Source organism: Tachyglossus aculeatus, chromosome 1, assembly GCF_015852505.1.
Source record: "Tachyglossus aculeatus isolate mTacAcu1 chromosome 1, mTacAcu1.pri, whole genome shotgun sequence".
In the NCBI taxonomy this organism is placed as follows: domain Eukaryota; kingdom Metazoa; phylum Chordata; class Mammalia; order Monotremata; family Tachyglossidae; genus Tachyglossus; species Tachyglossus aculeatus.
This window is the reverse complement of record NC_052066.1, coordinates 148,577,929-148,603,259: the sequence shown is the minus strand read 5'-3', so window position 1 is coordinate 148,603,259 and position 25,331 is coordinate 148,577,929. Positions and strand designations below refer to the sequence as shown.

The following is a 25,331-nucleotide window of genomic DNA, read 5'->3' as shown; positions in this document are numbered from 1 at the left end:
GAAAGGCAGAATTCAGGACAAGGGGCAGAGGGTCGAGTTTTATTCCGTGTTGCCAGGAATATATACACGATAGCCTAGCACACATGACCAACCTCTGGACACTATGCATCAAAGGTGTAAATCTAATTTCCATGTTTTCAAGCTCAACTGTTACGGTAGCATTTACTTAGAACCTCCCCCTCTAGATTGTTAGCGCCTTATGAGTAGGGAACATGTCTACCAACTCTGTTGTGTTGTACTCTCCCAGGGGTTTAGCAAAGTGCTCAGCACACAGGTAGCGCTCAATAAATACCAATGATTGATTCATGCCATCCACAGTACTAGCGCTGCATAGAAGGGGAGGGATAATACAACAGAAATACAAGTCAAGGTGATTTGCAGCCTAGTAGGGGAGACAAACGTGTATGAAAATGCAAGACTTGTGGAGAAGGAAGCAAATACTGGGTTCAAGGAGTTCATCAGGGAAGTCTTTCTGTAAGGAAAAGAAAGCGGAACATAAGTGTTGGCCTATGAGGGAGGGGAGGCAGAGGAACTGGTGAAGTGGAGGAGGAGAGGACTTCCACTCAGAGGGCAGTGGGATGGAAGGGATTAGAATGGGGGATGGAAGGGATTGCTATTTAATCATTTTATTTCTCCAATTGCTTTCTTCATCTCAAATGAAGCAGTTGAGATTTTTGTACCCATTCCCAGCGCATGACGATTATGCCCTATTCTTGAGTTAATCTCAAATACAATAAATGTTCCCCAGGCTTCAAGGAGACCCTCAGGCTGGGTTGTGCTGGCATTTAAAGAAGATTACTCTCAGGCTCAATAGAAATGAACAAAAAGCAGCATAATTAGAAATCAACAGCACGCTGTGAATTTTCTGATAACAGAAAGTGAAACATCAGATTAAACTCCAAGGCAAAAGAGCCCATTTTACAGGCATTTCACTATTAATCCTCCTGAGAAAAATAGGTCTGGTGCTTGAGACCCAATGGCCAAATGTCTAAGAGTGCTTTAGGGTCAAGCAGGCTGAGGCATCCAGGGGTAGATGGAAATGTCTGACTGGTTGGTGGCTAAAATTGGCTCAAGGCAAAGCTTTTTACCCAAATGCCATCACGGATTCTGCATTGTCATTCACTTGCCCACATGTATACTGGGTTTCGTTTCCTAGGAAATGGCAGAGGTCTCAAGAGGTCATGTAGGTCACCCCCCTGCTCCAATCCTCCAGACAGGCTTCACAGTGTGGCTCTTCGGTCTCAAAGATCCCCAGAGAAGATACCCCAGCCTTGCTTATGCACCTACATGGCTATCTTCCTCACCACCAAGAGGACACACTCTTATGTGGTATGGTCTCGTGGATGGAGCAAACGATCAACCAACTGTATTGAGTGCTTACAGGGGGTAGAGGACTGTGCTAGGCGCTTGGGAGAGTACGATATAACAGTATAACACACAAATTTCCTGCCCACAGTGAGCTTACAGTTGAGAGGAACAAGCTGGGAGTCAGGTGACCTGGGTTCCAATCTCACCTCTGCCCTTGGCCTGCTGTGTGATGACAGACAAGTCACTAAACCACTCGGGGCCCTGGTTCCTCATCTGTAAAATGGAGAGAACAATCCCTTCCTTCCAGGGATATTGTTGGGACAGAATGAGATAACAGACTTTGACAGAGAAGCAGCATGGCCTAGTGGAAAGAGAATGGGTCTGAGAGAAAAAGGACCTGGGTAATTCCAGCTCCACCACTTGCCTGCTGTGTGATGTTGGGCAGGTCACTTAACTTCTTTGTGCCTAGGTTACCTCATCTGTAAAATGGGGATTAAGACTGTGACCCCAATATGGGTCATGGACTGTGTGAACCTGGGTAACCTGTATCTACCCCAGTGCTTAGTACAGTGCCTGGCACATAGTAAATGCTTAACAAATACCATTAAAAAAACAAAAACATGAAAGCATTTCAAGAAAATAAACAGCAAACTGCAGATGTACAGTGCTACCATCTGAAAGCCACAGGAGTAGAATCGTGGTTTGTTTGTTTTTATGGTACTTGTTAAGCACTCACTATGTGTCAAATACTGTTCTAAACTCTGGGGTAGGTTCAAGTTAATTAGGTTGGACACAGTCCCTATGCCACATGGGGGCTCACAATCTTAAGTAGGAGGGAGAACAGCTATTGAATGCCCATTTTACAGTTGAGGAAACTGAGGCACAAGGAAGCTAAGTGACTTGCCCAAGGTCACCCAGCAGGTAAGTGTCAGAGCAATTGGCAGAGCTAGGTTTACAGCACAGGTCCTTCGACTCACAGAACCAAGCTCTTTCCACTAGGCCACGCTGCTTCTCTCCGATGCTGGCACGAACCTCGTCAAAGATTGTTTTCTGGTTTTCTGGCTAGTGAGTGCTCATGCCTCGGATATTCCATTTCCGTTTCACAGTCATCACTATCTCAAACTAAGTAAGCGTATGACCTCCAGTGTTCTCCTGAGTCAGAGAAAATACCACTATTTCATTTAATGCCTAGTGGATACACCAACTCCGCCTACCCTTTCCAGGCTTTACAAAAGGAGAAAAGCATGAATTTGAAGGAGCAATTTCCAACCTAAGTTTTGGCTCTTGGAGCTGCAGCTGTTTACACTTAGTTCCGATGGGAAAATTGTGCTACCCAGAGAAACTGGCATTGCTCAGCTGAGAGCCTCAAATGGGTGAGTAATCTGTCAATGATTGGAAAGTAAGTTTTCCGAGCGCTTAATGGGCAAATGGAAATTCTGGGGGAAAAAAAATTCCCAACACAGCAAATCCTTTCATTTTTCCTCCAACTCAAGGCGGAGATTCCATTAGCTGTCTTTTCAAGCAGGGAATCTGCTTTCAATTAGGTCTGGGGAGGCAGTACTAGGGAGGGAGGAGGGAGAACTTTCAGAGCCATCAGTAAACTTATACAGAACACTCAACATGCTTGAGGTGACACCTCCCCCTTAGCCTGCTAGCTCCCAGAACGATAGTGTCTGATTTGATTGTTTTGCACTGGCACATAGTAGGTGCTTAAATACAATTACTATTATTATTATTATTATTATTATTATTATTATTATTATTATTAATAGAGGCCTCTGGAGAAGGGTCTGAGCTAAATTCATGCTGTTTCATTGGATTATACTGTTTCTCCATGGTGGAGATAAAATGTCTGCTCTTGCCACCTCTAAGACTGTGAGTTCCAATTATGGCATTTAATACCATAACTTTGGTTGCTTCAGTCTTCCTCTCTGGGAAATATTCCCTCCACCCTCAGGGGCTTCACAATGGAATGAATGAGACCCCAGCCCACAGAGTGCAATGGAACAGACCGGAAACCCAGGAGAGCAATTGGCCATGTTCTTCACTTTTTCAGGAAGCTGTGGATCCTGAAACTTATTTATGGAAAACAAAACTTCCTATTAAACCAGAAACCCAAAATATGTTTGCATGTAATTAGGGAAAACTCTAAGTCCAATTACGGCCAGGGAACAGAGATGATGGCTAATCGAAATGGTTTTTCTGACACACAGTTCCAATAGTGTTTGGAAATTACTTGCAATTATGCTTTAATTCAATGTTACTGCATTTAATTCCCAGAAATCAAACACAAATGAATTCCATTTTGGAATAATATGTTTACTTAGTTCCCTGGCTATCATCCAGCTTTTCTACAGTTAACAAGTGATTACAAGTCAATCACTCTCAATAAAATATGAATTGCCATTGCTCCTTACTAGAAAAAAATACTTTTAGTTGGTATCAATAATTGCTAAGTGATTTTCCTCTTGCAGGATGACAGATCATATTGCAATGGAGCCAGTTGACACTTCTGGTTCACGTCAAGGTTCACCTGAATGCGTTGGACAATAGGACATAAGATATCACTGGGATAGGTCCGTCCAAGCCAGGATCCTGTCTCCATGGCAAGAGGATGCCTGCAAGAACCATGGGCAGGATGCACTCTAAGGCCTCTGCCCTGCTAACTAGGGCTGATCACCTGACTCTAACTTTTCCCTCTTGATCAGGAAAGGTGGTGACCCTTCCCTGGAGAGTAGATCGGATTATAAAAAAACCTTTATCTCTAACTGCAGGAAGCATCATGAGTTAAATGTTCCTAATTGGAATGTCTTCAGAGGAATGGTGCCCAATTCAATGAATACCAATGATTGATTGGTTGATCGGCGGGGGCTGCCTGATACCCAGCTATAGGTTCCCTGGACCACCAGTCTGAAGATGGGAAGAGGGACAGGGGGCAGTGGGCCTTGGAAATTCGGCTATGGGGCTCTGGGGCTCAGGCTGAACCCAGGGTAGCAGGGCTCTTAACTGGGATGGACTCTCCCTCCTGACCTAAAGGAACTATGAAAGTAGAAAACTTTAAGACCTCTCAAGGGTTGAGAGGCCAGGGAGAGCACCAAGGATACACCTGGTTCTTTCCGGATCCCTTCAAAATCTTCTTGCCATCCACTGCAATTCCTAAGGGAGGAATTGAGGTCACCTCATACTATACCATCCATTGAACAAAGCAGAGCAGCTGGAGTGGAGTCCCTCAGAGGTACTCTATTACTCTATTTATTTATTTTACTTGTACATATCTATTCTATTTATTTTATTTTGTTAATATGTTTTGTTTTGTTCTCTGTCTCCCCCTTCTAGACTGTGAGCCCACTGTTGGGTAGGGACTGTCTCTATATATTGCCAACTTGTATTTCCCAAGTGCTTAGTACAGTGCTCTGCACACAGTAAGCGCTCAATAAATATGATTAATTGATTGATTACTCCAACCCACTTCCTAGGGTCATTCCTAAACTTCCTGTTTCCCCATGAACTCAGCTGGGATGTCACCGGATCAGAGAACAGGGCGGCTTATAAGAATGAGAATGAGAATCATTCACACGTTTCTAAATCCACCATTAGACTGTCAGCTTCTTGTGGGCAGGGACCATTGGTTTTACTTCTGGACAATTCCTAAGCACACAGTACAGCGTTCTGCACTCATCTGGTACTTATTAGTGCTGTGAGGATGATTATAAGACAGGTTCAAACTGAAGGCGACTAAAGGGGGTCTCCTCTGCGATTCTTTCCTTTGCCTCTTCTCTTCTCTCTGTCTGGGTCCTTCCAGGATGTGAGGCGAGGAGGGTGACTGCCAGTCAGTCAATTATATTTATTGAGTGCTTACTGTGTGCAGAGCACTTACTACTACTAATAATAATGATGGCATTTCTTAAGCACTTAACTATGTGCCAAGCACTGTTCTAAGCACTAGGAGAGATACAAGGTAATCAGGTTGTCCCATGTGGGGCTCACAGTCTTAATCCCCATTTTATAGATGAGGTAACTGAGGCACAGAGAAGTTAACTGGCCCAAAGTCACACAGCTGACACAGTGGCAGAGCCGGGATTAGAACCCACGACCTCTGACTCCCAAGCCCATGCTTTTTCCACTGAGCCACGCTACTTCTCTATGAAGAAGTGCTACTAAGCACTTAGGAGAGTGAAATATAATAATAAACAGACACAATGAACTTACAGTCTAGAAGGGGAGAGACAATTAAATAAATAAATTACAGATATGTACATAAGTGCTGTGGGGCTGGGAAGGGGGATGAATAAAGAGAGTAAGTCAGGGTGACACAGAAGGGAGATGAGGTAGCTGAGGCTCAGAGAAGTTAAGTGACTTGCTTAAGGTCACACAGCAGACAAGTGGCAGAGCTGGGATTAGAACCCATGACCTTCTGACTTCCAGCCCTGTGCTCTATCCCCTACATCATGCTGTTTATGGATATGAGTAGTAGATTAGTACAGTCCTATGCAAACAGTAAGTACTCAATGACTATGATTGATTGACAAATACTATGTGAAAGGAGGGCATTCCAGGCCAGAGGCAGGATGTGGGTGAGAGGTCGGCAGCGAGATAGACAAGATCGAGGTACAGTGAGAAGGTTAGCATTAGAGGAGCAAAGTGTGTGGGCTGGGTTTCAGCAAGAGAGTAGCAAAGTGGGATAGAAGGGGGCAAGGTGATTGACTGTTCAAAAGCCATCGATGAGGAATTTCTATTTGATGTGGAGGTGAAAGGGCAACCACTGGAGCTTCTTGAGGAGTGGGGAAACATAGCCTGAATATTTTTGTAGAGAAATGATCTGGGCAGCAGAGTGATTTATGGAGTGGAATGGGGAGACACAGGAAGCAGGGTGGTCAGCAAGGAAGCTGATACTGTAATTAAGGTGGGATAGGATAAGAAATTAGATTAATGTGGTATCAGTTAACATGATTGTCAGTGAGCGCGAAGATGCAGGAGGAGGATGGAAAGAGGGAAACTCAATATTCAGGGAGTCGGGAAGGCAGGAATTTTGAGGCAAATAGTGGCATGCCAATGGCAACTTTAAAGTCAACCAAATGTCTTCACTAATTATGAAAAGTCCAGGCTGAAGTTAGGGGGATGGGGCGGAGCCTGAAGACTGTCTGGGAGGACTGAGGCGGTGCCCAGAAGACCTGCTGACTCTGTCAAAGATGAGTCGGGGCATCTGTGACTGAGGTGACAGGCTACTGTTTCATAGGGCCTTTTCCACTCCTCTTTGGAAGCATGAAAAGGGAATCCCAGAAGATGGCATTAAAGACAGGTCTGGTTGGTTTTCATGATCTGAGCTGGGTGTGCTTCCCGAAAGCAAACAAGTTCCAGCAGCCAAGGAAGCGCTTCAGACTCAAAGCTCTCTGGCCTCTCCCACTGTTAGATTCCAGTTCTGTGGAGTTACTTGATGGGAATTCCCCTTCACACCGTACTCATTCACCATCGGACCCTCTTGGGTTCATGGGATATCTGCCCGTCATGACTCAAAAAAAGCCTCTTCCTCACAAAAAAACACCTGTGGAATCAGAATTTGCCTTCTCTCTTTCCAGTACATTTTCACTAAAGTGGATGGCGTGGGCAGGAATGTAAAAGTGGGGATTGGCAATGCAGAGGCAGTCCCACTGAGAACGTCTCCTCGGGATGAAATCTGCAATGACAGGAAATTTATTCCTCATCTTTCCACAGAAAGACCTTAATGGCAGAAATCAACTTTGTACCTTATTTTGGTGATTAATGGATGGTAAGGAGTTAGATCAGCTCCTTAGACAACAGTAAAACAAATCAATTATGCCAGCTTAAAATTGGTTCCCATATTAAAAAAAAGCTCAACACAATTCTAAAGCTATCAGACTGTTAAGGAATACTAATATTCTACCTTGAACTTGACCAGCCCTTTAATCCTCCCAATCAACATCTTCACATCAGCTTTCTCAATGTGGCCTTCTAACATCTCTCAGTGAGGAAGGGAAAGGTAAATGCATTTTTCTCTCTATTTCACTGATGAAGAAACGGAGGCCCAGAGAGGTGGACTGTGGCATTCCAGAGTGGTGAACTGTGGACTGTTGGGTCTAGCATTCAGTCACTGGTGATGCAGTGGCAACTTCTTGTCTAGAAGTTGGGGTGAGTGGCCTGGTTAACTGTTCTGGTTAAGGCCTGGCACAAGGAGTGATGGTCACATGACTAACTCACCCGCACTTGGCTCTCGCCTTCCTTAAATAAACCTTCCACTATTAGAAGTCAGTATAACAATTATGGTATTTGTTAAGCCCTTATGGTATTTGTTAAGCCTCTGTTCTGAGCACTGGGAAGCAGAAAGCCCTAGTGGATAAAGTGCAGGCTTAGAAGTCAGAAGGCCCTTGCGTGTGAGCCCACTGTTGGGTAGGGACCGTCTCTATATGTTGCCAACTTGTACTTCCCAAGCACTTAGTACAGTGCTCTGCACACAGTAAGCGCTCAAATACGATTGAATGAATGAATGAATAATCCAGCACACTTGTCAGCTGCGTGACTTTGGGGAAGGCACTTCACATCTCTGGGCCTCAGTTGCCTCATCTGTAAAATAGGAATTAGGACTGCGAGCCCTATGTGGGGCAAGGGCTGTGTCCAACCTGATTAACTTTTATTTATTCCAGTGCTTAGTACAGTGTCTGGCACATAATAAGCATTTAATAAATTTCAATAAATAAAAAAGCACTGGGGTAGCTACAAGATAATTAGGTCCCATAAGGGGCTTACAGTTTAAGTAGAAGGGAGAATAGGTATTGAATTCCCATTTTGCAGATGAGGGAACTGAGGCACAGAGAAGTACTTTGCCCAAGGTCACTCAGTAGGTATGTGGCAAAATCAGAATTAGAACCCAGATCCCAAGTCGGTGCTCTTTTGACTAGACCCTGCTGACAAGGTTGGACCAAGGGCTCCCAGAGGTTGTTTGGATGCAGAGGTGGTTATTAAACCCCTCATTCCAATAAACCCCTGATCCCCCATCCTCTCATCACATCCTGACCAGAAGCACTATGCACCAGAATGAATCAATAGGGCCAGCCCTCAGGGGACCCAAACAATTTAAAACCTTCCACAGAGGCTCTGCTCCTGTGGAGCCATTTTTGTGCCTTTGCTTTGTGAACAAACTTCACCCATTGCTTTTCCTAAGTTCACAGATAATCAGGGATTCCTGGACTCTGGCCCAGGTTAATATTAACAGAGGTATGATCTGTCTGACATTCTGATGACAAAAAGCAGGGAGATTGGAGCAACACAGAATCCAGCGGGTGCGAAGAAGTGCAAAGGGATAGCAATACCATCCGGAAGGTGGAAAATTGTCAGAAACTACTTAGGTGGCAGCCACCAAATCCCTTCCATAGGGAAGATAATGGTCTACGCTCAGCTGACAGGAAGGGGTTCATCGGATCGATTGTTCTCTCTAAAGCCCCGGGCTGGGGGGGAGGAAAAGATAGTTCTGCCAGTATGGAAAATTTTGGAACTTTTTTCCAAACCTGATCTGCACTCAAGTTCAACCAAACCTTGAAATAGATGTACAATTCTGGCCACAGGGTGTGAGATCTTGTCCATCACTGGGGTAGCAGAATTTGTTGAACTCCCAACTCCTTCATATATGACAGACCACCACTCTCCCCACCTTCGAAGACGTACTAAAATCACATCTCCTCCGAAAGGCCTTCACTGCCTAATCACTCATTTCTCCCATTCCCTTTCATGTCGCCTATGAACTTGGATTTTTACACTTTAAGTACTTGATATTCACCCCACCCTCAGCCCCACAGCACAAATGATAGATCAGCAGTCAAATGAGAAGCTGCATGGCTTAGTGGAAAGAGCCCTGGCTTTGGAGTCAGAGGTCATCAGTTGAAATCCCGGCTCCGCCACTTGTCAGCTGTGTGACTTTGGGCAAGTCACTTCTCTGGGCCTCAGTTCCCTCATCCGTAAAATGGGGATTAAGACTGTGAGCCCCCCCGTGGGACAACCTGATCATCTTGTAAACTCCCCAGCACTTAGAACAGTGCTTTGCACATAGTAAGCGCTTAATAAATGCCATTATTATTATAACTGTCACTTTTATATAAACGACTGTTTCCCCCTTTAGTCTATAAGTCCATTGTGGGTGGGGAACATTACTACCAGCTCTTGTATTGTGCTATCCAAAATGCTTATTAAAATGCTCTGCACACAATAAGTGCTCAATAAATACCACTGATTTGATTTGAAAAGAATTTGACTCCAAAGCAGGCAGAAACTTTTCCTTTCACATTTGGACAAGGCCAGTAAATATACACATGTTACAACAACATTCCATCTCAAAATACAGAACCTAGCTTGAGCTGGGAAATATTCATATGCTCGGCTGCCCAAGTACTGCCCAACATAGGAGTCATGCATCACTAGACTCTTACTAACTCTCAGATTACTAACATTTCAATCCCACATTTATCACTCAGATCCAAGATGGATGTCATCTCCAAGATAGCACTAATTGGGGAACATTTCAATTATTCAAGAATTCATCGTCCCTAGAAGAGCGAATGCACCTTGGGGGCTCTCAATAAATGCAGCTGAATAAGCTTCACTTTTTTCTGCCTCAGTTTCCTCATCTGTAAAATGGGGATTAAATCGTACTCATTCCTACTTAGACTGAGTGCCCCATGTGGACAGGGGCTGTGTCCAGCCTGATGATCTTATATCTATGCCAGCCTTTAGTACAGCACCCGGCACAAAGTGATTAACAAGTATTACAATTATTATTATGGAAATGCTTAATGGTCACCAAAGAAATCATAGATACGTACATAAATTACAGACAAGGCAGCTGAGATTTCCCATTTTAGCCTGCCTTGCCCTGGAATTGATTTCTGACCACTACTTAATGGAACTTGGTGGCCTCTTCAACCAAAGAGATAGCACATACTCCGGAATGATTGCCACTGCTCAGCTTAGTTGTTCCAGTTATTTGCCAAGGCAGCTGGAAGGTTTTGTGGGGGAAGGGGTACGTTCTGAAGACATAGGTTTAGGTGATTTGAGCCAGGAAGAGACAATGTCATCTAGTGGGTGTAAGCTCCTTGGGGACAGGGATCACAGCTGCCAATCTTGTATAGTACTTCTGCAAGCGATTAATACAGCACACAGTAAGCACTCAATAAATACCACTGATTGAGTCAGGAGACCCTAGTTCTAATCTCCACTCTGCCTCTGGTCCACTGTACCACCTTAGACAACTGACTCAGTTTTTCTGTGACTCAGTTTCCTCATTTGCAAAACAGGGATCAGATGATGCCTGATTTTTCTACCTCAGTTTGGGTACCCTATGTAGGACTGGAACTCTATATGATCTGATTTTTCTGTACTCACCCCAATGCTTAGCACATAGCAAGCGCTTAACAAATACCATGATGAACAGAAAGATCCAAGATTCCAGAGGGACCTGGAATTCAGCCCTTCCCATTCCCCACCCTAACCTTTGACCCATGCAATGAAGGGGAGGGGCGACTGTGAGAGAAGAACCAAGATGGCACTCACTCTGCATTCGACAGGCAGCTCCAGGGCAGAGATGAGAGACTCAGGAAGCAGCATGGCATAGTGGATAGAGCACAGGCCTGGGATTCAGAAGGTCATGGGTCCTAATCCCGGCTCCACAAGTTGTCTGCTATGCGACTTTGGGCAGGTCACTTTACTTCTCTGTGCCTCAGTTACCTCATCTAGAAAATGGGGATCGAGACATGATGAAGCCCCATGTGGGAAAGGGACTATGTCCAACCCGATTTGCTTGTATCCACCCCAGTACTTAGTACAGTGCCTGGCATAGTGTTTAACAAATACCATAATTATTCTTATTACATACTTAAGTACATATTTATATTAACGTCTATCTCCTGCTCTAGACTATAAGCTTATTGTGGGCAGGGAACGTGTCTGTTATATTGTTGTACTGTACTCTCCTAAATGCTTAAATACGACTGACCACCTGAACTAAGCACTGGGGTAGATATACGCTAATCAGGTTGGACATAGTCAATGTCCCACATGGGACTCACAGTCTTAAACCAATTGTACAGATGAGGCAACTGAGGTACAGAGAAGTGAAGTGACTTGCCGAAGGTCAAACAGCAGACAAGAGGCAGAGCTGGAAATGGAACTCTGGTCCTTCTCCTGGGCCCATGCTCTAACCACTAGGCCATGCTGCTTCTCATGACTTCAATGTAAATGTTGCCCAAGGAGAATGAGTTAATGAAGATGAACCAGCTGAAGTCAGACATACTTTTGAAGCCTCCAGATGCCTGGGGGTGGAGCCGTGTCTGCAGAACTCCTGAAGGAAGTTATGGTTTGCCATTGGGGCTTCCAAGGAAGGAGCCCTCTTTGACGTGTGAACTTTTCTGGGCTTGAATCAAAACTCATTAGTAATGAAAATAGCTTAAAAAGGGTTTTAAACCTTCCCAGGAGCAAATGGCTACATTTCTGGTTACTGTTGATTTAGTGTTTGCTACTGAAATTTCCAGGTTCCTTCGTCTCCCTAGAGTCTGACCTCCCCTGACCTTTGAAATTGTGAGCCCCTGCCGAGGGCAAGGGCTGATACAGTGGCTGAGATTCAATGTCCTTGTGCCTTTTGCCAATGCTCAATACAGTGCTTGGCACAGAAGAAATGTTGAATAAGTGTTGGAGATCTGAACAATAGAGCTAAAAAAAGCCCCACATTTGCTTCTACTTTCTTGTTCTAACACTTCACACCACAGCATTCCTGATGCTAGCCGAGCCTAGGAAACAAAACAGCAGGGGAGATTTGCTCCTTTGACTTTGCTTCCAACTTCTGACTTCAGAGGAAAACAAGGGTTTCTCCTTTCTTCTGCAAAAAAATACTTCTCAAACAACTTTCTAAGCTCAGCTTGGGGCAGGGCTGAATCGTGGGGGCCCTTCAGAAGTTGGTTTATATTAGGAGAAGGAAGGAATGGGCAGGCAGAAGAAGGAAAGAATGATGACGTCCAAGAAAAAGGAGAAAGAATGCCTGAAGTTTAGGGTGGCCACTTGTCCAGTCTTATACTGGAAAGACTGGATTTTGATCAATCAGTAGTATTCACTGCAAGTCTACTGTGTGAGAGCACTGTACTAAACATTTGGGAGAGTACTATAGGCATAATCCCCACCCTGAGTGAATTTACAAGGGAAACAGACACAGAAACAATTTATAGTTACAGCCTAAAGGGAAAGCTAGTGGTTTCAGCCGGTCTGTCCTTGGTCCGGTATTACGGGTGGGAAGAATGAAGCAGTCAGCTAAAGGGTTGACTAGTATTCTTGAGTGTGATCATGCAACTATGCCAGGATCAATTGGAGCCCAACTCCACTCGATCAGTCAATCATATTGATTGTGCTCTTACTGTATGCAGAGCACTGGAAGAGTGTTTGGTAGAGTACAGTATAACAGACACATTCCCTGACCATAATGAGCTTACAGAGGAGACAGACATTAATATGAATAAAATTAGAGATCTGTACATAAGTGCTTTTGGGATGGGAAAGGGGATGAACAAAGGGAGAAAGTCAGGGTGATGCAGAAGGGGGTGGGAGAAGAGGAAAAGAGGTCTTAGTCATGGAAGGCCTCTTGGAGGAGATGTGCCTTCAATAAGGCTTTGAAGGGGGGGAAAGTAATTGTTGGTCAGTAGAAGCAGTGTGGCTTAGTGAGAAGAGCATGGGCTTGGGAGTCAGAGGTCATGGGTTCTAATCCCAGCTTAGCACTTGTCAGCTGTGTGACTTTGGGCAAGTCACAAGTTCTCTGTGCCTCAGTTACCTCATCTTTAAAGTGGGGATTAAGACTCTGAGCCCCATGTGGGACAACCTGATTACTTTGTATCTCCCTCAGCACTTAGAACAGTGCTTAGCACAGAGTAAGTGCTTAAAAATTACCATTATTATTATTATTATTATATGAGGAGGGAGGGCATTCCAGGCCAGAGGCAGGACGTGGGCGAGAGTTGCATTATAGAATGTCTTTACCGGGGGTGCTGAGGTGGTAATGGAGACTGAAGTTACCACTCAAAGGCCCAAAGATGGACCAAAGTGGGCATCTGCAAATGGTAGCCTGTGTGTGTGTGTCTGTGGCTGCATAATAAGAATAATAAAAAAGGTATTTTTTAAGTGCTAGGTAGAGACCAGATCATCAGGTCAGTCACAGTCCCTGTCCCACATGGGGTTCACAATCTAAGAGAGAGAACAGGGATTGAATCCCCACTTTATAGTTGAGAAAACTGAGGCTCAGAGAAGTTCAGTGAATTGCCCAAGGTCACACCGCTGGCAAGCGGTTCAGCCAGAGTTGGGACCCAGGTCTCCCGACTTCCAGGCCTGTGCCCGCGTCTGGAGGAGTGTGCATGCATCTGTGTACGTGTGTGAATGTGTGTCTGCTTATGTCTTTGTCTATGTGCATATCCCCCAATCAATCAGTGTATTTGGGGAGCACTTACTGTGTGCAGAGCACTGTAGATACTAAGCACCTGGGATTATACAACAGAGTAAGCAGACATGACCCTTGCCCTCAAGGAGCTTACAATCTAGTGGACCATTTGACCCTTCCATCCTCTTCTCCACTGTGGTCCTCTCCAATCCTGCTTTTTCAGTCCCACTTTCTCTTTCCCTACTCTCTTTTAGTCTCTGTAACTCTTGTGCCTCTTTCTGGCTTCCCCGTTTCCTCCCCTGGCACCTCCTACTCCCCCATCTGCTGAGATTCCATCTTTTGGTCAACTTCTCCCAGAAGCTTGATTTATGCTACAGATCCTTGCTTAGGGATATTTAATCACAGACTCACAGGACTGGTGTTGACTTCAAATGCCCTCCTTGCCTCCATTCCAGAAAGACTTTGCCTATACTGTCCTTAAAGTTCTCCAGAGAAAATCCATCTTCCAGGAGAGTGTGTTACATGGTCTCCAGTATGCACCTTGACTTTGGCATTTCAAGCTGGAAGCTAAATGGGTTTCTGAGAAGCAGAGTGGCTCAGTGGAAAGAGAATGGGCTTTGGAGTCAGGTGTCATGGGTTCAAATCCCGGGCTCCGCCAACTGTCAGCTGTGTGACTTTGGGCAAATCACTTAACTTCTCTGTGCCTCAGTTACCTCATCTGTAAAATGGGGATTAAAACTCTGCACCCCCCACCCCCGTGAGACAACCTGATCACCTTGTAACCTTCCCAGCACTTAGAACAGTGCTTTGCACATAGTAAGCACTTAAATACTATCACTATTATTATTATTATTGTTAAAACCTGCCTCTCCAGCCTGCCCAAGGGAGCTCTGGGCCTCTGGTCAAAGATATAGTGCCTGTCTCTCTTTTTGATCATGCCTCATTTCAGCTCTCTCACCAGAAACAATCTCATTCCAACCATTTCAACTCTAGGAACTGGAAAGAAGACTGCACTCAGCCCTCCAGAGACCGCTTAAGGAAAATTGGAATCAGGCAGACAGAATGATGCTTTTTCTGCTTCTCCTCCAAAGCCCAGGCCTATCACTGCCCACCCCCAAGGAGGCCTTATGTACATGAAGAGAGAAGTGGGGAGGGGAAGGGGAGAGTGGGAAGACAGAGGCTACAAATCTCTGTCCAAGCCTGAGCCAAAGCCCTCCCACATTCACTCCAGGGCCCCCAGCCAGCAGCAACGTTAACAAACAGTGGCTGTTAGGCTCTCTGACTTTGATCAAAACTACCTCAGCACTATCCTTGGGAGGATGCCAAGCTCAGAGGTGGGCAGCCCAGAGCCCTGGTGGGGAGGGGAGAGCGCCAGGAGAAATGGGATCCAGTAAGGAAGCTGAAGACCCAACCCTCCACTGGAGAGGCTGCTGAATAGCTGAGCTCTTGCCAAGTCAGGATCCAGGAAGCCCAGCAAAGGTGGGGACACACTCAGGATAAAGGCCCTAGACTACCTGCCCTGTGAGTAGACCCCCACCAGCCTAGTGCCAGAGGCTTACATGTGGCTCAGTTCCCACCCAGCCAGCAGGGCACCCAGATTGGGGTCTGACCACGACAAAGAACTGACTGCTATAGAACTGCCTTTTCTTTTGTTCGGGCTCTGAGGGAGAGGGTTCACATGACCATGTCTCTGAAGCTTCTTAATTCCTGAATCTCAAGATCCTCCCAGCCAGCAAATAAAACTTCCTTCTTGAACCTCACCCATGACAATAACCTGCCAAATTCAAGTATTTAGGATTGTTACTGCCTGAAAAATCCTTCATGTGTTCTGGTGACTAAACAGTTAATCATTAGTATGCATTGAGAACCTACTAGGTAGAAAAACAGTCCCTTCCCACTAGGTGTTTACATTCTTCCTGGATAACAGATGCAAAATAAGACACTGACAGGAAGAATAAATGCTCAAATAGAGCATGTAAATTGATATGTATAAGAGTGTGACAAGCATTTTGATGCAGCTAGGTGCTAAGATGGTGCAAAAGTGATGAAGTCATAGATGGGAAGATGTGATTTGGGAGAAGAAAAATTAACTGGAGGAAACTTCTGGAGGAGGTGGAATTTCAGATCAGCTTTAAAGATGGGGAGACTTGCAGTCTGGAGGATTTGAAGGGGGAGGAAAGGGCCCAGGGCAGGAGAATCATGTGCTGAGAAGGCAAACTTGGAAAGAAAGAAGAGGGCTGGGGGGTGGGAGTGGAATAGGGGAAGTGAGCAGAAAGGTAAGAGGGAGAGAGCTGATGGAGTGCCTCATAGCTAAGTTAGACATTTCTGATTGATAAATCATCATCATCATCAACAATCGTATTTATTGAGCACTTACTGTGTGCAGAGCACTGTACTAAGCACTTGGGAAGTACAAATTGGCAACATATAGAGACAGTCCCTACCCAACAGTGGGCTCACAGTCTAAAAGGGGGAGACAGAGAACAAAACCAAACATACTAACAAAATAAAATAAATAGAATAGAAATATACAATGGGCTACCATTGGAGATTGTTGAGGAGTGAAGAGATGTGTGAAGAGCAACATCCTAGAAAGATGATTTGGGCAGCAGAGTGAAGTATAGACTGGAAAAAGGAGAGGCTGGAAGCAGCGGAGGCAAAGAAGTTGATTCAGTGTTCAAGCTGGGATATGAGTGCCTGATCCAGCATGGTGGTAACAGTCAGGATGAAGAGGATGGAGTAAATGCAGGACAAGTGGTAGAAGGAAAAATATTGGGATGTAGGGATAGGCTGAATATTAGCAAAGAAAGCAAGTGAGGACTCCATGGAAATGCCTACATTGCAGGTGTCAGAAGCAGGGAAGACAGATGGTGTGAACTGTGTCAAAGCTAAGTGAAGGAGAAGATTTGGGAGGAAAAGTCACTGTGGGCAAGGAATGTGTCTGCTAACTCTGTTATATCACCATATTGTAATGATAATAATAATGGCATTTATTAAGTGCTTACTATGTGCAAAGCACTGTTCTAAGTGCTGCGGAGTTTATAAGGTGATTAGGTTGTCCCACGGGGGGCTCAGAGTCTTAATCCCCATTTTACAGATGAGGTAACTGAGGCACAGAGAAGTTAAGTGACAGCTCAAAGTCACATAGCTAACAAGTGGCAGAGCCTGGATTTGAACCCATGACCTCTGACTCCAAAGCCTGGGCTCTTTCCACTGATCCATGCTGCTTTCCTGAGACACGCTGCTTCTCCCAAGCCCTTAGTATAGTACTGTGCACACAGTAAGCACTCAATAAATATGACCGACTGAAAGATTAGGTGTTCAGTTTGAAGTGCTGGTGGGACACCCATATGGAAATGTCTTGCAGACAAGAGGATATATGAGTTTGCAGGGTGGGAGAGGTCAGGGCCACCAAGATAGCTATGGGAGTAAACCACACAGAGGAGGTAGTTGAACAGGTGATCTCTCTGAATGGGGGGATTACACAGTGAGAAGAGTTCAGAGGACTCAGGATACAACCATGAGAAAGCGTCATCCGTAGAGGGCAAAAGAGACTGAGACAGTAGCCAGAGAGGTAAGAAGGAAATCCAGGAGAGAATGGAAACCAAAATGAGAAAGCATTTCCAGGAGGATGGAGTGGGCCACAGTGCCAAAGTGGTGGAGAGTCAAGGACGGTGGGATAGAGTAGTGACTACTAGATTTGGCACAGAGGAAGTCACTGGTGACCTTGGAGATTGCAGTTTCCATGGAATAAACTGGGAACCTGGCTGCTTAGAGGGGGCAGGTAGGGGAAACTGGGTTGGGGAAGATTTTTCTCCGAGTATTTGAATTCCTTTCCACCTAGCTCCATCTTGTTAGTTCTCTATCACATTCTGTGCACCAAAAAACCTCAAAGTCCTGAGGTAAATTCACGCGATGGAGGTGCAGGGGCACTCAGACAGCATGTTTCTCAATTGTCCTATCTAGTGAGGGAGCATCGTTTCTCTCAGAGAGTGGAAAAAACTCCACCTCGCAGGCAATACAATTCAGGGTAGCAAAGTCTCTTTTCTCTAGCGTTCCTGATTGGCTGAAATCATCCTAGGATACACAAAGATTCTGACCGACCTGCTGCATCTCTTATGTTTTCCAGTGTTGAGATGATGCTTTTGCACTAGTGTAGTCAAAGCCTTCCATTTTTAACATTTTTCTTCCCCTCAGCCTGATTTCTTTCAGATGCCACCCAATTTGTCCAACTTGAACCTGTCTGGGAGCACCTTGCTGGACAGAAAACACTAACAATAATGATGGCATTTTTTAAGCGATTACTATGTGTCAAGCATTGTTCTAAGCACTGGGGTAGATATAAACTAATCAGGTTGGGCACAGTCTCTGTCCCACATGGAGCTCATAGTCTTAATTCCCATTTTACAGATGAGGTAACTGAGGTACAGAGAAGTGAAGAGACTAATTAATTCATTAATCTGAACAGTCCCTCTATAGAAGATGGAGGCTCAGCATTAGAGAGCTCATTCTGTGTGCTGGAAGGCATCTCTGGGTTCACATCCACAATACTTTTATCCCCTTCCTCCCTCCCCCCACCCATACCTCCCCCTCTCCATTCAAATGTCCTTCAAGCTGTCTAAGGATGGTTGCTTTTTTCAGGGCCTGGCCATCAACTGGCTACCTTAACTAATCAGGGTGTTCCAGTTCTCATTTTCAGCTCATTATTTGAGCTCTCACCTCCCTGGTTCACCTAATGGGGTCCTGTGAGGTCTGGGCAATGATAGATCCCTTGACTGGCAGGAATTCAAATGAGCCCATCTCTAGCAAGTTTGCCACAATTCAGCAGGTGGTAAAAATCTGAACAAAAGTCCTGAATTCCCAGATCCTAGAAAAATGTCCTGTGAACCTCGGCCATCTTGATGATTTGAACACACACACACACACACACACACACACACACACACACACATAATGTGAGATCATTTAGTGCTCATCTAATTTGACTGCCTTGGGTATCAGGTCTTATTGAAGGCAGGCAGTGATTACCAAGAGGTAATTATTATCTGTGCTCCAGCAAGCTGGATTGGGCTCACTTCCCCAGCTCCACTTAATTTTCAGAGAAGCAGACAGATTTCTATTCTACGGTGAAAAGCAAGGAGAAGCCTAGGGACCAGAAGTCCTGATTTAGGTGGGATGGCTGCTCCATACTGACCACCAGTCCCACGATCTCAAAGACGGCCAACTGTACTCTGCAAAGTCTCATTTTTGGTTGTGGTGGGTCTGGCAGTGGGGACCCACCTGGAGGGGAGCCCGGCATGAAGAATGGCAGCTTTAGAAAGGGGAAGCCACGGCCAATGTTTCGGCTTCTGTCACCTCCAACTAAGCATCTGTTGCCTTTGCCCTGCCCTGCCTATTCTGTCTCTTTCTCCATCTGCCTGTCTCTCTGTACCTGTCTTTCCTCCAGTCTTTTGGCTCCAGACCCTGGACACTCCAACTCCCTGCTTCACTATGAGTTCCTCCAAGTATTGTTATTTTAGCTAAGAGCCACCCTTAGACAAGAATTGATCACCACCTCTGCCCTCAGGTCAAAATGTACAATTTAATTGTGGTATTTGTTAGCTGCTTCCTATGTGCCAAGCACCGTACTAAATGCTGAGGTAGAGGCAACATAATCAGGTCCCACAGTCTAAGTAGGAGGGAAAACAGGTATGGAATCCTCATTTTGGAGATGAGGAAACTGAGGCACAAAGAAATTTAGTGATTTGCCCAAGATCACATAGCTGACAGGTGGCAGCGCTGGGATTAGAACCCAGATCCTCTGGTTTTCAGGTCCGTGCTCTTTCTACTAGGCTACACTCCTTCTCAGGTAGTGGGAAGCAACAGAATTTAAAGATATGTACATAAATTGTACCAGAGGGGTAGGAGGTGGGAAGTGATTACCCAAGCTTAGGTGACACAAGGGATTGAAGTCGTAGTGGGTGAGAAATAGGGTGGGGAGAGGAGAGATTAATCAGGGAAGGCTTTCTGGGAGAAATGTGACTTTAGAAGCTGGTGAGAGTGGTGGTCTGCTGGATGTGTAGGGGGAAGGAGTTTCAGGAGGAAGGGAGAGCAGAAACATGAGGTTGGTGTTGAGAGAGTTGAAAACAAGACTTGGGAGGAGTAAAGTGGGTGAGCTGGGGTGTAGTAGTGAGAACTAGTGGGTAGAGAATTGATTGAGTGTCCTGAAGTTAGTGATCAGAAATTTTCACTTTATGCAGAGAGGAACGGACCACCACTGGAGGCTTTTGAGGAGTGGGGAGATGTGTGACGAATTAAACCACAAGACTTTGAACATTTCAGGGGAGTGGGCCAGTATGCAGTACTTGATGGCCTTTGGAGTGGATTTCATTGGCCAGTGTCAAGTGGATTTCATTATGACACTGGCCAAGTGGGGAAGTATCAGGGAGAGAAACTTGGGCAGTGTTTCAGTTCTCTCTCATTGCTTTAGAAAACAGCAAGCACACACTCTTGATAATAAGGTTGTAAACAAACTGCTCCTCCTGGAACCCTGCTTGCATTATGATTTTAATAGGGCTTTGGTGTTTTTCTGAGCTTTCCATAGTGGCGACAGGGTAATGAGCGTGGGCTAAGGACAGGATGTAAAGCTATGCAGGCTCTCTGTCAGACAGGTGTGGCACTCTGCCAATTGTCAGGGCTCTGAGATGGGACAAACAGTCCATAGTTTCAGAAACATTTTGTTTGCTGCATGGGGCCATTGGCTTCACTCTGGAAGCTTATTTTTCACCAAATTCTGGCAGGAAAATTCTCTTCAAAATAAAAATGGCTAGGGTATTAAGAAAACCAGAAGTGCTTGGAGACAGAGAAAGCTAAAGCTGAGACCTTAGTCATAGAATCATAGAAGAAAACCTTTCTCAGCACTAAAAGAAGGTTAAGTGTGGCTATATCTGTTTGGGTAAAAACACTCCGGCTTTACCACTCCACTCCTGTTACTTATCAGTTTCCTAAGACACTTCTCCTCCTCCTCTCTGGGCATTTCTCTTTCCATCAGTATTTTGCCAAGCCTTGCCCTTTCTTGTCCATGAAGCCCCTGCTGCCCAGATTGTCTTCCTGAAACATCACTCAGAACACATCTCCAGTCCACCCGAACCTTCAAGCAAAAACTGTGTCATTAGCTTCAAGAAAAGCAGCATAGCCTAGCAGAAAGAGTCCGGATCTTGGAGTCCTAGGACCTGGATTCTAATCCTGGCTCAGTCACTTGCCTGCTGCGTGACCTTGAGTACACAGCATTTTTTCCTGTGCCTCAGTTCCCTCATCTGTAAAATGAGGATTCAATAAAAGCGCTCCCTCCCACTTAGACTGTAAGCCCCCTGTGGGGCAGGGAATGTGTCTGTCCTGATTATCTTTTATGTCCTCCAGCTCTTAGTACAGTATATGCTTAATAGCACAATTATTATTCTATGCCTGCTATCTTCACTTTACAAATTAGATGATCCCACCAAACCCCTACTTGCCCACCTCACTTCTCCTGACACCTTCTGGCTCTCCACACTACTCTCAATCTTGTCCATCTTTAACCCCTTGCTCACATTATTCTGGGATGATAAGGTAAAAGAAGCTGCCTGAAAGAGCATTTCCCAGCAAGAGGAGCTTTTCCCAGTGGCCTTGATCAATTTTCCCGGTATAGCTCTCAGGGAGCATGGCAGGGTGAGGTTTGAGTCCTGGCCCCTTTCCATTCTACCACCACACCTAGAAGAGAAGATATCAGTTCTCCTGTCAGCTGCCACAGAAACCACATGGAGGCCCTGACCTTGCAGCCTCTTTGTCCATACTGAACGTGGGCACTTTGAAAATCTGAGGCCTGACACAGAGATCTGGGGAACTTTTGAAAATGTTTTCTGTAATTCCTGTTTCAAAATACTAGGATTACCACTGGTTCTGTCCATCATAGTGGAGAACTGCACTTTTTCCTCAGTGAGAAAGTGTGTGTGTGTGTGTGTGTGTGTGTGTGTGTGTGTGTGTGTGTGTGTGTGTGTGTGTGAGAGAGAGAGAGAGAGAGAGAGAGACAGGGAGTGAGGGAGTGAGAGAGAGGGAGAAAGAGGGAGAGCGAGAGAATGAGAATAGAGAGAATGAGTGCAAGAGAGCGTATTTGCGTCCCTCCATTTTAGACTGTGAGCTTCTTGAGGGCAGGGCTTGCCATTTGTTAAATCTTCATTGTACAGCATCCTCAGTACTCCATGCACCACTTGGGGCAACAGTCTGATAATAAATCATGATGGTCATGACGACACTGACAACAAGCCTAAGGTCAGGACAAAAACGATGACCCACTCTGATCAGAAAGGCTTGCTTCCACAGTATTAATAATGATATTTATTAAGCATTTTCTAAGGGCAAAGTAAGGGAATTAGACATGGTTCCTAGCCCTCCAGGGGTTCACAAGATCAAAATATAATCGGTGAGGCAGAGACTGGAGACAGACACCTCTTCAAGGGAGCTTGGAGCTTTCTGACTAGTTTTCTGAAAGACAACAGGAGAGGCTCGAGCTGCCCTTGTCAAGAGGGAGAAATCCAGGCTCGTTCTTGGCAATAGTTCTTGGTATTCCTCAGTCAAGTACTGACCTCGCTTGCGTTTCTTTGCTATGGAAAGTCTCAGAGGCTCACAGCCCACAAGAACATGGCTCCTGGCCCAGAATATAGCATTTTATCTAATGCTCCCCTCCCTTGAAATATTTATCTCAGTACAAAATGAAAATGAAATTGGTGAGGTAGATTAACAGCAACACAATATGTAAGTGTCTGTAAATATTATTGATCTGGCAAGGTACCAGGAAGATCTGAAGGCAAAATGAACCCACTGAAGGGGGGAGATGTATTAAAAGAAATTAGAAATCACAGTGGCTTGATTTCACTTTATTTTTCCACTAATACCCAAGTATCAAGCCACAACCCAGCTTGAACATTTGGGTGCCAACTGGTTTCCATGGCTTTCACTGTCAACCAACTTTGAATGGAAATAAACAAAACTGACTTGTGGCTCCTGAAGAATCATAAAACACCAGAAAGACAACTGGGATCCCTCTGTTTTTATCATTCAAAATAAAATAGTAATACAAAGTGAGAAGTTGGATGGCTAGGTAGAAAGTACACAGAATGGGAGACAGAACACCTAGGTTCTAATCACAACTGTGCTACATAATAATAATGATGATAATAATAATAATAATGGTATTTGTTAACTGCTTACTATGTGCAAGGCACTGGGGAAGATACAAGATAATCAGGTCCCATATGGGGCTCATAGTCTAAGTTGGAGGGAGAACACATATTGAATTCCCATTTTGCAGGTGAGGGAACTGAGGCCCAGAGACGCTACTTGCCCAAGTTCACACAGCAGGTAAGTGGCAGATCCTGTTTGGAACCCAGGTCCTCTGACTCCCATATCCATGCTCTTCCCACTAGGCCATTCTCCTTCTTTTCTACTTGTCTGCTGTACGACCTCGGGCAAATCACTTCATCACCCTCTAGCTCAGCTTCCTCATCTGAAAATGGGAACTCAATACCTGTTCTCTCTTCTAGACTGTGACCCCCCACCCCCAACCTGGTCCCACCCAAGCATGGGGTCTGTTTTGATTGTACTGCATCTACCCAGTCCTTAGCATAATGCTTGACACATAAAACACATTTAACAAAGACCACAGTTGTTATTATGACCCTTACCAGTTGGTACAGGTAGGTACTTGACTCTAATAAAGAAAGTCTAGGGTGGGGCAAAAGGGGGGCTTTGATCATTCTGGGTGTCCTTCTATTCTCCACCTACACCCACTCTCTTAGAGAACTTATTCACTCCCATGGCATGTTGCCAACTTGTACTTCCCAAGCGCTTAGTACAGTGCTCTGCACATAGTAAGCACTCAATAAATATGATTGAATGAATGAATCAGCTACCACCTTATGTGGATGATTCCCAAATCTACATCTCCAGCCCTGATCTCACCCTCTGTGCAGCCCTGCATTTCCTCCTGCCTTCAAGATATCTCTACTTGAATGTCCTCCTGACACCTCCTGTCAACCTACACTCACTCCCTTGGTGACCTCATTCGCTCCCACGGCTTCAACTATCATCTCTATGCTGATGACACCCAGATCTACATCTCTGTCCCTGCTCTCTCCCCCTCTCTCCATGGCTCACATCTCCTCCTGCCTTCAGGACATCTCCAACTGGATGTCTGCCCGCCACCTAAAACTCAACATGTCCAAGACTGAACTCCTTGTCTTCCCTCCCAAACCCTGCCCTCTCCCTGACTTTCCCATCTCTGTTGACGGCACTACCATCCTTCCCGTCTCACAAGCCCGCAACCTTGGTGTCATCCTCGACTCGGCTCTCTCATTCACCCCTCACATCCAAGCCGTCACCAAAACCTGCCGGTCTCAGCTCCGCAACACTGCCATGATCCGCCCTTTCTTCTCCATCCAAACTGCTACACTGCTCGTTCAAGCTCTCATCCTATCCCGTCTGGACTACTGCATCAGCCTTCTCTCTGATCTCCCATCCTCATGTCTCTCCCCACTTCAATCCATACTTCATGCTGCTGCCCGGATTGTCTTTGTCCAGAAATGCTCTGGGCATGTTACTCCCTCCTCAAAAATCTCCAGTGGCTACCAATCAATCTGCGCATCAGGCAGAAACTCCTCACCCTCGGCTTCAAGGCTGTCCATCACCTCGCCCCCTCCTACTTCACCTCCCTTCTCTCCTTCTACAGTCCACCCCGCACCCTCCGCTCCTCTGCCGCTAATCTCCTCACCGTGCCTCATTCTCGCCTGTGCCACCGTCGACCCCCGGCCCACGTCATCCCCTGGGCCTGGAATGCCCTCCCTCTGCCCATCCGCCAAGCTAGCTCTCTTCCTCCCTTCAAGGCCCTACTGAGAGCTCACCTCCTCCAGGAGGCCTTCCCAGACTGAGCCCCTTCCTTCCTCTCCCTCTTGTCCCCCTCTCCATCCCCCCATCTTACCTCCTTCCCTTCCCCACAGCACCTGCATATATGTATATATGTTTGTACATATTTATTACTCTATCTATTCATTTATTTTACTTGTGCGTATCTATTCTATTTATTTTATTTTGTTAGTATGTTTGGTTTTGTTCTCTGTCTCCCCCTTCTAGACTGTGAGCCCACTGTTGGGTAGGGACTGTCTCTATATGTTGCCAACTTGTACTTTCCAAGCGCTTAGTACAGTGCTCTGCACACAGTAAGCGCTCAATAAATACAATTGATTGATTGACTGACCTCAAGTTAAGCATGTCCAAAACAGAACTCCTTACCTTATCACCCAAACCCCGGCCTCCCTTTTCCCATTACTGCAGAGGACACCACCATCCTTCCTGTAGTACAAGCCTGCAACCTTGGCATTATTCTTGACTCCTCTCTCTCATTCAACCTACATATTCAAGCCATCACTAAATCCTGTCGGCCCCACCTTCACAACATCACTATAATCCACCCTTTCCTCTCCATCTGAACTGCTACCACGTTGTACAGTCACTCATCTTATCCCGCCTGGATTACTGCATCAGCCTCCTTGCTGATTTCTCAGCCTCCTGTCTCTCCCCACTCCAGGCCATGCTTCAC

The 25,331-nt window shown here is 45.5% G+C and overlaps 1 protein-coding gene across 4 annotated transcripts in view; it reads right to left on the bottom strand.

The window, feature by feature from the left end:
- Positions 1 to 25,331, bottom strand: part of BEGAIN (brain enriched guanylate kinase associated) — a 167,845-nt gene that overhangs the window by 69,187 nt on the left and 73,327 nt on the right. The window lies entirely within an intron of this gene.